Genomic DNA, 10,772 nt, shown 5'->3' on the forward strand with positions numbered 1-10,772 from the left:
GATCTCATATAGTCCTTTATGACCCTGGCCTGTAAATGGACCTTGATCAGCCTCCCTCTCAAATATCTTTGATTTTATACCCTGACCAATGCCCCAGTTGGTCCTATCTATACATGTGACCAGCTATCAGGAGAGGAAGTGGAATCTCTTTAGGATCTACTCCAGCCAGCATCATTTAGAAATTCAATTGGTTAATCTCAATCGGTAAAGAAAGATAGGTGTACTTGATGTCTGTCCCGCCCAAGAAAGAGACCCAAGTCCTAGGAGACCCGCTAAATGGTGATTGAACATGTGGATTCTACATCTTGGGGAACCAAGCCCATTAGCAGCCTTGTGATAACCAACCGGCAAAAAGCATTAAGGCTGAACTAATGCACTGCGGTACAATAATGAACTAGTTATTCCGGATGCTTGCCACATCTGACCACAGAGAGAGGTTATTTCTATTCCTCGAAACAAACCCCACGCCTACCTACATACATCACCATGTCAATATTTCAATGTGAGTAGGATCGCCTAGCCATTATAATTGGAAAAACGAGCACCGTGGAAATACATCCCAACTAACTCAGCCAAAGAAAGAAAGAAAGATGATGGAGAGTTGGCCGAAATGCGCACTAAAGACTTTTTTCGAGAGATCCTCCTCCAAATCACTAGTATGGCTATCGAAATCGTGAGCATCAGCATGAAGGAAGGTTCCAAATCAATCCAAGTGGTGGTAGTTAGTATCCCCTTAGCTATTGTTCTAGAGAACTAAATGCCCCGGCTGGCCCATTCCTCGAAAGAAGGGTTGACGCCCTATCTCTACCCCACCCCAATTTTGACTGATGGTTACGGCGAACGAATAATCACACTCATGCTCATGGAGTCCTCCTCTTTCCGTACAACACATACAAAGAGCCAGCCCCCAGTTAAGTAATTAGTGAACCTATGAGAGATTTTGATACTGAGTTTCTTTCTCTGCTCTGCTATCTCCCATTTTAGTTTGAGTTATTCACTAGAGCCCAATTATGATCTGGAAGTGTATCCGGCCGGGACAAGTGTTCGTATCTATTATGCCATAGTCAAGAGGCGCTCAACGGACCTTGTTGAATCTTATCAACCCTTTATAGATAGAATTAGCTTTTTCTCAAATGGATTCTCTAATCTATCTCTGTATCGTTTACTACCCTTATACCAAAGGAAATTGAACGATCTTGCTTGCTTTGCTTGGTTCTTCCCTGCCTGAGAAATTCTCCCTTTTAGTTGATTTGACTGATGGATGCGGATTATAACAACTATATTCATTGCTAACTAATACTACTATATAAATATAATGGAATAGCTATGAAAGAAAGAGAGAGTTTTCTTATTTGAAACGCCTTGTGATCTTCAACCCATTATTTAGTGCTTCAATAGAATTACCGGGAGTCAGTACTATAGTATAGCTTGTTTCCAATACTCAGCTGATTGAACCAAGCCTCTGCAATTTCCGAATCTCCCTGTCGAATGGCCGGCCTGTTCTCCCCGGTCGGAATAGGCAGGTAAATTCCTTCCTTCCCTTAGAACCGTACTTGAGAGTTTCCTACCTCATACGGCTCAACCAACAAAGAGTCAATTCTTTTGCTGTCCAAACCATATGGAATCTAATTGAATGAAATTTCTCATAGATCTAGTAGTAGCCTTTTTCTCGAGTTATAAGCAAAAGAGGTTCATTATCTAAGTTTCAAACTTCTTGCTTCATAATTCAGTTTGATCTTTTCTCCGAAGAATAAAGCATAGCCATTCCCTTACAATTTGATGAAAGATAACTATCTCTCATCTAGAAATTGATATAGAATCCTTGAACAAAGCCTTTCTTTCATAAGACGGAAAAGACTGACTGACTGTCTTTGGGATCTGATGCTACACCGCTGCTCACTCAATATGGGACGGTATCAACCCTATTACATATCCATAAGTGGATTCCTTCATTTTGATCTTATATATAGGCATAGCATGATATAAGTAAGCAGTTTTGATTGTATCGGCCAAAACCCTGACTAATGGATCTTTACGGTTTTCTATCAATTAGATCCTTTATCCATAGAATCTCAACTATCTCTAGGCATACCTATTTCTTCATATTTCGACTTCCATTCTCTTTCTTTCTTTGCTACAGCTGATACAAATCCTTAGGACAATACATATGATATGTGGAAAGCCTCTTTCTTTTTCTTTCTTTCTCTAGCCGCCATATTATTATTAAAAGCTTGTGGTGTGGTAAGAAGGGGTGGGGTTTAGTTCTAGTGCGCGAAAAGAGTCTCGTATTCCCCAGCTTTGGTATGTTCTCCCTCCGTTCCTTCCTTGTGTGGATAAGACAAGACCTATGTTATAGAGTATCTAACTTCGATGATAGGGATAGGGATCGATTTCTAGTCGCATAACAGAATAATGATTCTGTAGAGCTTCCGCATAATTTCCTTCGGATTGAGCCTTATGGTCGGTTCGTTATTCCATTCAAAGAATCTCCGTTACAGAAAGAACCGTAAAGATTGAAATACTCTCATTATGAACTGATGGGACTAGCTTACACAAAATCTCTACTCTAGCCAGCCAACCTTCCTTCAAGCATCTTGTTACTAGATCAAAAGCAAAATGGTAACTCTAACAATTTCTTTTTCTTTGTCCTCAACGTCTCTCAATTTCCAGGAATTAGTAACTTCAACAGTCTTCGATGGTTAGGTATCCAAACAAAATACAAAGGAGATAGATCTTGTCCCAACCATTTTGATAAGTTACGATCCCGATAAGGAAAAGGGATGGGGATAATTGCTAACAAAGTTTTCGTCTTGGTGATTCCTAGGTGTATGTAGTGCTTCTTCCCTTCTGCTACCTATTTTGTTTGACTAGTGGAGTAGGGTTGACTTAATCCATAGGTTCTTTCGCTCGATACTAGACTAGAATCGACAATGAAAGGATCTGAGGTTACATGAATGGGGGCGACATCAGGCATTTTTGTATTTGAAAATTGCACCTCCACCAAGACAAGAAGCGTAGATTTATTTCCATTATTGTTTTCTTTCTATCCCGAATACTGTGTCTTAAGACGGAGAGCGGTAAAGAAAAGAAGAATATGTATGAATGACTCCCTATTTATTAACTCGGTTTCTGGGCCATAATCATTCTGTAGGAGAGATGGCCGAGTGGTTGAAGGCGTAGCATTGGAACTGCAGTGCTATGTGGGTAGGCTTTTGTTTACCGAGGGTTGGTTCGAATCCCTCTCTCTCTTTCCGGACTAATGAAAGAATGTAACTGACCCCACAATGTATCAAATCAAATAACAATGGATACTATGTAATGGTTATACCTTTCTTGCTTGGATATAGATTTTCTAGTTCGTCTTTGTCTGGTACGGAAACGAAAAGACTGGCTGGCTGGCTGGAAAGAATGGACAAGAGATGAAAATCCCCCTACCGATCAATGATACTACATGAATGATAGACTAATTTCCGAATCAAAACCTGACTTTCCTTCGGTCTCTTTACTTAGACTTCGGCGAAGGGGAGGCCTAAATTGTCCTAACCTTTGTTTTTGAGTTAGGTTTCAGTCTATTCTACAACGAGCATTGATTTGCAAACTGACCCATTTATTTACTATCTATTATTTGATTGAGTAATCCTTTCTATTGCAATGGCTGGCTGAGGAGTCAAATCTTTTGGCAATTCCGGGATGATGAAGAAAGAGAATTTGGAATCAGTGCTCTCGATTCAGCCTTTGCTGTAATAAGAGGGGTTTGCAACGATAACTAACTTGCTATATCCACTATATATAGATATAGAACCATTAACTCAAATATGTCATGTCTATGATTAACTAATTGGCGGGCGGGCTTGAGGAATAGTCGAAGCCATACCCAATCGAAAAAGAAAGGATGTTATCCAAACGCATTTCAAGTAATTGTAGTCAAACTTGACCCCTTGATCCTTTGTTTCCGGCGACCGCGATTGGTTTTGAAGATCGTTTCCTGCTTTTGGCCTTTTACTAGTTAGTCCCGGCCCCCAGACGGCGTATTCTTTTGAAACAAGGCCGTAAGTAACGCGACATAAAGACTCCTCTTCCCCTCCCCTGTCGGTAAAGCTGCTGAGGATTGCATGGACTCTCTCTCCATTCACCTGTCGGTTTCCGCATTGCCTAAACTGTCAGACTCAACCAACTATCAGGGAGACAAGACAAAGATCAAGGAAAGACTCACCCTTAACTCCTTTCTTTCTTTCTTGCTCTGGGTTGGAAGGAACGAACTGGGGCTGGCTTGCTTTCACTCTTTTTCGTGTAAGGCCCATTTCATTTATTGGATTTGTGACGAGATTCCCCCCTACCCTATTTTTAGGTCCATTATGACCTTCCCTTATTGATGGAGGTAAAGCCGCTCTGAGGATTGAATGGACTCCCCCTGAACCTTTAATGATCCTGAACAGTCAGTCAAGACTAAAGATTCGTCAGACAGAACAGGCTAGGCTGGATGAGAATCAGGTCAAGCTCCGGCCCCTCTCTCTGTTCCCTGACCTTAAACAGGAGGTAAAGCAATTCCATGTCCCTTCTTTCCTCGAATTAATCTTTGGTTCTTGAATTAAGGGGAAGGAAAGCTGAATGAGACTGAACCTTAACCTTAACCTGAACCGGATGGAACAAGGTAAAAGACAAAGAGAAAGCCTTCCCCTTCACCCTTCCTTTGACTGATTGATTGATCGAGGGTTGAACTATTCTTTCACTTGGTATGGTAACTAGGCTGGATTGGCTGGATGAGAAGCTCCTTCAGCTAGCTATGGATTCTTTCTCCTTCCTTTACTATTCTTGAACTAAATGGGTGTTTGAATCTTCTGTCCTGTCCTTTACAGTCTGTCTCGTCGAGCTACTTCCTCCCCTCCCTCTTTCTTCTCTACACCCTATGAGAAAAGGGGTCAGTGGTTGAGACGAGAGCTCATGACCCTCTCTACCTCGGTAAACTCATGAACTACTTCCTTCACCTTCTTTCACTCTTGAACTAGGGAAAGCATATGAAATGAATTTCCTCTCCCCCCTTCTGGTCTCGCACTTCGTTCCTCTACCTTCCTGTAAAGGAATAGAATATCTGATTCTTCTTTCATTCTTCTGTAATATAGGCTGTATGATCTGAAGGTCAAGCTCATTCACTCAATAACTTGTCCCTTCAAAGACTGCTGTAAAGGGGAGTCAATTCATTAGTTTACCTATTTCCCTGTTATCTCTGATTTCTTTATTAACCTGAACCTTCTTTGTAAAGCTCCTGAACCGTAACCAGATGGAACTGTAAACGCCTGAACCTTTCTCTCCTTCGCGCCTGAACTATAGTATTCTTTCCCTCGGTAAACTCATGAACCTATTCTATTGGCCGGTCTCTCATCTGTTCTTTCCTTTTCCTTATTCTGTTTCGTAAGGTTTAAGGAAAGAAAGATTCATGATGGGAATATAACTATACTAAGTAAGCAGTGTTCAGTTATTGCATTCATCAAGTCAAGCCGAAACTCAAGATGAAAGGTCAAGCTCAATCACTACTGAACGAACTGAACTCCTGAACTCAATCACCTATTTATGAATGAACTGTAAACGAAGAAGAAGCCTGAACCTCTGCTTCTCTCTCCCTCCTTCGGTCTCTCTCTTTTCTGTGTGTTCTTTCTTGATCCTCTTTATTTATTCCCTCGGTAAACTCATGCTATTCTATTGGTCTTACAATTCCATTGCCTTAACTACAACTCGGTAAATGTGCTGGGCTGGATGAGAAGCTGTATGATCTGAAGGTCAAGCTCAATCACCTATCGGTTTCATTGCAGAGCTCCTTCGCCCTATTGGTCTCACAATTCCATTGCCTGAACCTCCCCTTAAGGTTTCACAGCTTCGCTCCTGAACCTGAACGGGAACCAGCACCTGACCCGGAACCAGAACCTGACGAGAATGAAAGAAGGTAGAGACTCAACAAGCAAGCAAGAATGAGACTGCCCAGGAAGTCAAGGCTTAAACCTTTTCCTATCCGAGTTTACAAGAAGGGAGACTCCTTATGAATGAGACGGAACAGGAAGTCAAGACGAAACAAGAATAAATGAAGACGCTTAGCTTACCGGAGAGGAAAGAAAAGAGATAGTTCTTCACCGGAACCAGATTGAACTACTGAACCAGATTGAACTCAATCACTACTGAACCTATTTATTCAAACACGAACAGTAAACAAAGCCGAAACAGAAAACCTTTGACTTCTTTCACTCAAACACAAGGTAATTTGTTAGGAAGTCAATCCTCAACTCAAGCAAGATTCCTTCAAACACTCTTTTCCTCTCCTGTAACCACTCCTTATTAATTCTTGATCTGATCCTGAACTGTCAGTCAATCCGAAACTCCTTATTCCTTCTCCTTCACTCCTGAACCGGAACTGGCTGGCTTGGCTTGCTTTCACTCTTGAACAAGGGAAAGACTCTGGCAGGCAAGATTCATTCTTTCGCTTCTCCTTTCTCCTCAACTCAAGATGAATGAGACGGATTGAACGAGGTAAAGCTATTTTACGGTCTCTTCTCTGGTGGATCCTTACTGAATTCTTTCTTGTTGTTATTGTGAGTTATTCTATCACAGTAAACTCATTCACCTGTCGGTTGAACAGCTTCGCTCATTCACTACTTCACGAACCAGGTAACCTAGGTAAGCTGGATGAAAGGTCAAGCTCATTGACCGTAACCTTCTTGCTTTCTTTCACTCATTCACCTTTTCCTTCTTGAACGAGGTAACATAGGCTTCTCTCCTTCAATCCTTCTTTCACTCTAACCTCCTCCTCTCCTTTTCTTTTCCTATTTATTCACTGTAAAAGAAGAAGAAAGATGCATGCATGATCCTGAACTACTGAACTCACTCTTTTACTCTCCTGTAAGAAAGAAGCAAGAAAGAATGAGACAGAATAGGAAGGGAAGGAACTGGCTGGGTTGGAAGGAACTGGCCGGCCGGCTGAGCTCCTTCACCTCGTAAACTCGGTTTCACAGCTTCGCTCCTGCCCCTCCTTATTCATCAAGTAAAGACTGAAGCTCGATTCATTCGACTGAACTACTGAACCTCTATCTACTCCCAGCAGTTCTTGTTGTTCGTTTCCTCTCCCTTCACTGTAAAAGATCAATACTCAAGAAGAAGAATTATCAATAACTACTTCCCTTCCCTGATTGAACGAGGTAAAGCGGCTAATTCATGGACTCTCTCTCCGGAACTAACTGTAAAAGAAGACTCTCGATTCCTTCTCCTTCCCCTCTGCTTCCTTCATTATCCTCAACCTCTTCCCTTCCCCTTTTCCTATCCTTTCCGGACCAACCAACCCGGCTCCGACAAGTCTTTCTTCATTTTTGGGGGTGAGCGGAGCAGTCAAAGAAGAAATCAAAGAAAATGCAAGCTTTTCATTTTGTCTCCAATTCGGGCGAGAGAACCCAGTTTTTATCAAGTTTGTTGTTTTACTCGGTCCGAGATTATGTTTTTCACTTATATATATAATAGATCTTTTATTGTGCATCATCAGGAAACTCTTCAACAGATCCTGAAGGCAAATAGTGGGAAAGGACTCTATTGTTCGGAGAGTCATGTGGGGCATGATGGGACAAGACTGAAGTTTTCCGAACTTACTAAAACAGAAGTACTTACTACAGCTAAAGAAGTGGGTCCCGCTGGAACCTCACCCGTAGACCAGGTTAGTGTAACTGCACACAGTCCTATTGAGCCATTTGAAATAATCCCATGGATTCCTATTATGAAGATAGAAAATCTTTCTCATTCACAAATCTATCTTTCTTGACTTTATGCTACTCACTCTCAGTTTGGTCGTACTTTGGATTTCTTCGAGATGGTTAACTACTTTCTTTTTTAACCGTAAGAGGGAGTTCATTCACAGAACCCGCTGGCTCCAGAACCGGTGGAAGTTCCCCACGCCGACCCCATGAAGCACTTCTAAGTTCCATTCACACTTTGTTTGATTCTTTAGCAAGTTCGGTAACATTGTGAGAAGGGGGAAGGGCAGCTGTCCGTTCACTTTCCGGAAATGTCAGAAAGAGATTCCAGTGTCGCAGGCAGAGTTATGTCTCGCGATCAGAAAATATCTGCGGAGATGGATACTGAACCCGCGGATGGGTGGAGGAGAGAAAGGATCACTCTAATCTCCTAAAATCCCTCATTAGGGAGTCTACTGCTTTCTTTCTTTCTTTCTTTCATAACAGAGCCGAGAATAACGGCTGGCATAGTTGTCTCTCGCATGCAAGGAGATGCTGCTGCTGGATGTCACGGTTCTGGTGCGCCATGATCCTTTTCTCTGGAACAATCGAGGGCACTGCCTTCCTTCTGCTTTCATAGGTCGGGACTGAATCAATCATCGCTCAGTGAGCTATTTATTGCCGCCAATAGCGCTTCGCTTGCACGCCAGCGCCACGCCTGGTAGAGCTATCGCGCACGGGCGAAGGAGATGCATTTTTTGTACTGGTAGTACTGTCCAAGCTCAGAGGGAATAATATCTTTCTTCTTTCTGCCTTTCTTTCCCATGACGACTAGTAAGAGGCAAATAACAAATTTCACTTCGAATTCCGGACCTCAACATCCTGCTGCTCATGGTGTTTCACGATCAGTATTGGAAATGAACGGAGAAGTGGTGGAACGTGCGGAACCACATATTGGATTACTCCAGTGCGGCACGAAGCCGCTGACGCCGAGTCGGCTCCTATGCCGCTAGCTATGCCCTGCTTGGTCCCCCGACACGGTGGAGGTTCCCTCCGTAGCGCGTCATGAGCACCGGGCTAAGGGGCGGTTGAGCTACTCAAGCGAACCGCCCTACCTTACTACAAGATAGGGACAGAAGGGAGAAGGTTGTGAAGGTGGCCTCGTTATCCACACCTCTGGTCGTAGGAGGACCGACCCGGGTTTTCATGAGCGTTGGCAGGTCCTGGAGTGCCTGTCAAGGGCTCCCGCGCATACCCCGGGGTGATCATCACCACCTGCACCTCACTCACATCTCGGCACAGTGGAACGTGTAACCCGCCTGCAGTCTCATTCAACTACATTTGTTCCTATAATCCATAGCCTAACAGAACGCAGCAGCGAGGGGCAACCTGCCCATACAGCCAGCGGGGAGGATGGCACTACTGGCAAAGACCGTCTGGCGAAAACGCCGCAGGCGCGAAGCGTGGTAGGCCTGCGCCGGGGGAGCATAGCATAGGCGGAAAAGGTAGCCCGGACGGTGGAAGAGCCAGGGGAGGCCGGGTCATTTGACGGAAATCAAAGGCTTTTCCCCTATTATCAATCAAAGGACCTATGAAGTAAAGGGAAGTGCATCAATTCTTGGAAAAAGAGGGAGGGAGCGAGCCTAAAGTCAATTCAATGAATAGATCTCGAGTCAACGGTACGACAGACAGAGCGCTGCCTACACGCGAATTAGCTTCCGAGGTCAAGCAGTCTCAATTTCACTACAGGATTGATTTGCGAATGAATGCTGGGCCACCTCGAATGGCGTGAGCCGCATGCGGGGAGACTCGCACGTACGGTTTTTAGGGGGATCCGGTCGAAAGCCCGGCCTAGCCCACCCGACTAGAGGGACTGAGAAATTAATAGAGTACAAAACTTATCTTCAAGCTTTACCTTATTCTGATCGTTCAGAGGGCGATCGCGGAGTCACTGAATGAAGTCCTCCCTTTCTTTCGGAGGTGCTGACCCGCAGCGAGGCAGAGATGACTAAGTGACATATGGAATATGGCGACGACAACAGCATGTCCGCAAAGGAGATAAGAGGTGGAGCCAACGACCCACTAAGACTCACGTATCTACAACTACATCCTCGAGCGGCAGTCAAACGGAGGCGTGAATGCAAGATGCCAGCGGAATGATCGGCCGGACAGAGGCTAGGGCTGCTTTCTTCCCACCGCGTCCTTCCCCTTGTGTGTCGGAGATATAAAGCGAGTGCACCGGAAAAGAACGGGAACTAACTGGGTTGATCTATTCTATGGCGAAGCATCCGAAGCATAACTGCACACTCACACGATCTTTGACAGAGATAGGAGCATTCGGTGGAACCGGTGAACTACACTTGCTTCTGGATAGATGTGTGGGACAGAGGGCTCGTGGTACCAGCTGCCCTTCCTCCTCTGCTTTGAGAACCGTGTGAACAGAGAGTGCGCAGAAGGGAAAGAGGTCCTCATACGGAGTCGCACACTGAGGCTGTGCGGGAGACTGAAGAATGGGTCGAGTAAACTCCCCCGGGGCCGGCAAAATCAGAGACGAAGCTTTATGGTATTTCTCTTTGTTTTTATTGGAATTGGAAAAGGAGATGGGTATGTTCTCGAAAGGGAAGGCAGAGGTAGTACTTCGAATGACGAAGAGAGGCGGCTCGGCAAAGAAGGAATGGTAGGTAAATCGTCAAAGATGACTTCTTTGTTGGCGAAACGAAGGGCTAAATAGCGCCATTGATTCTCCCGGTCTGGATTTACAATGCCTCGGTAAAGAGGTCGATCTCGATGACAACACCCTTTTCTTCTCTTCCTTACCGGGGAATCTTCTCTTATGGCCTTCACCTCCCGCCCGGCCCGGAAATCGAACCCAGCCTCCTTCTAATCCATTCATTTCTGCAAGCAGGTTTGAATAAGACCTTCTTTCTATTGCATAAGCTAAAAAAGCGAGAAGTACAAAAGGCGGGATAGGCTTTGGAAACTGGGGGGATTCGTAAGAAGGGCGAAGGAATCGCTTTCAATACCTTTTGTTACGTTACGCTTCTCTTTATTTTTCCAATATAATTGACA

The 10,772-nt window shown here is 44.2% G+C and overlaps 1 pseudogene; it reads right to left on the bottom strand.

The window, feature by feature from the left end:
- Positions 1–9,619: 9,619 nt before the first annotated feature.
- LOC147781821 (uncharacterized) lies at positions 9,620–10,175 on the bottom strand (annotated as a pseudogene).
- Positions 10,176–10,772: the final 597 nt, after the last annotated feature.

This window comes from Cucurbita pepo, unplaced genomic scaffold, assembly GCF_057944985.1.
Source record: "Cucurbita pepo subsp. pepo isolate OVF unplaced genomic scaffold, ASM5794498v1 scafford_133, whole genome shotgun sequence".
Classification (NCBI taxonomy): domain Eukaryota; kingdom Viridiplantae; phylum Streptophyta; class Magnoliopsida; order Cucurbitales; family Cucurbitaceae; genus Cucurbita; species Cucurbita pepo.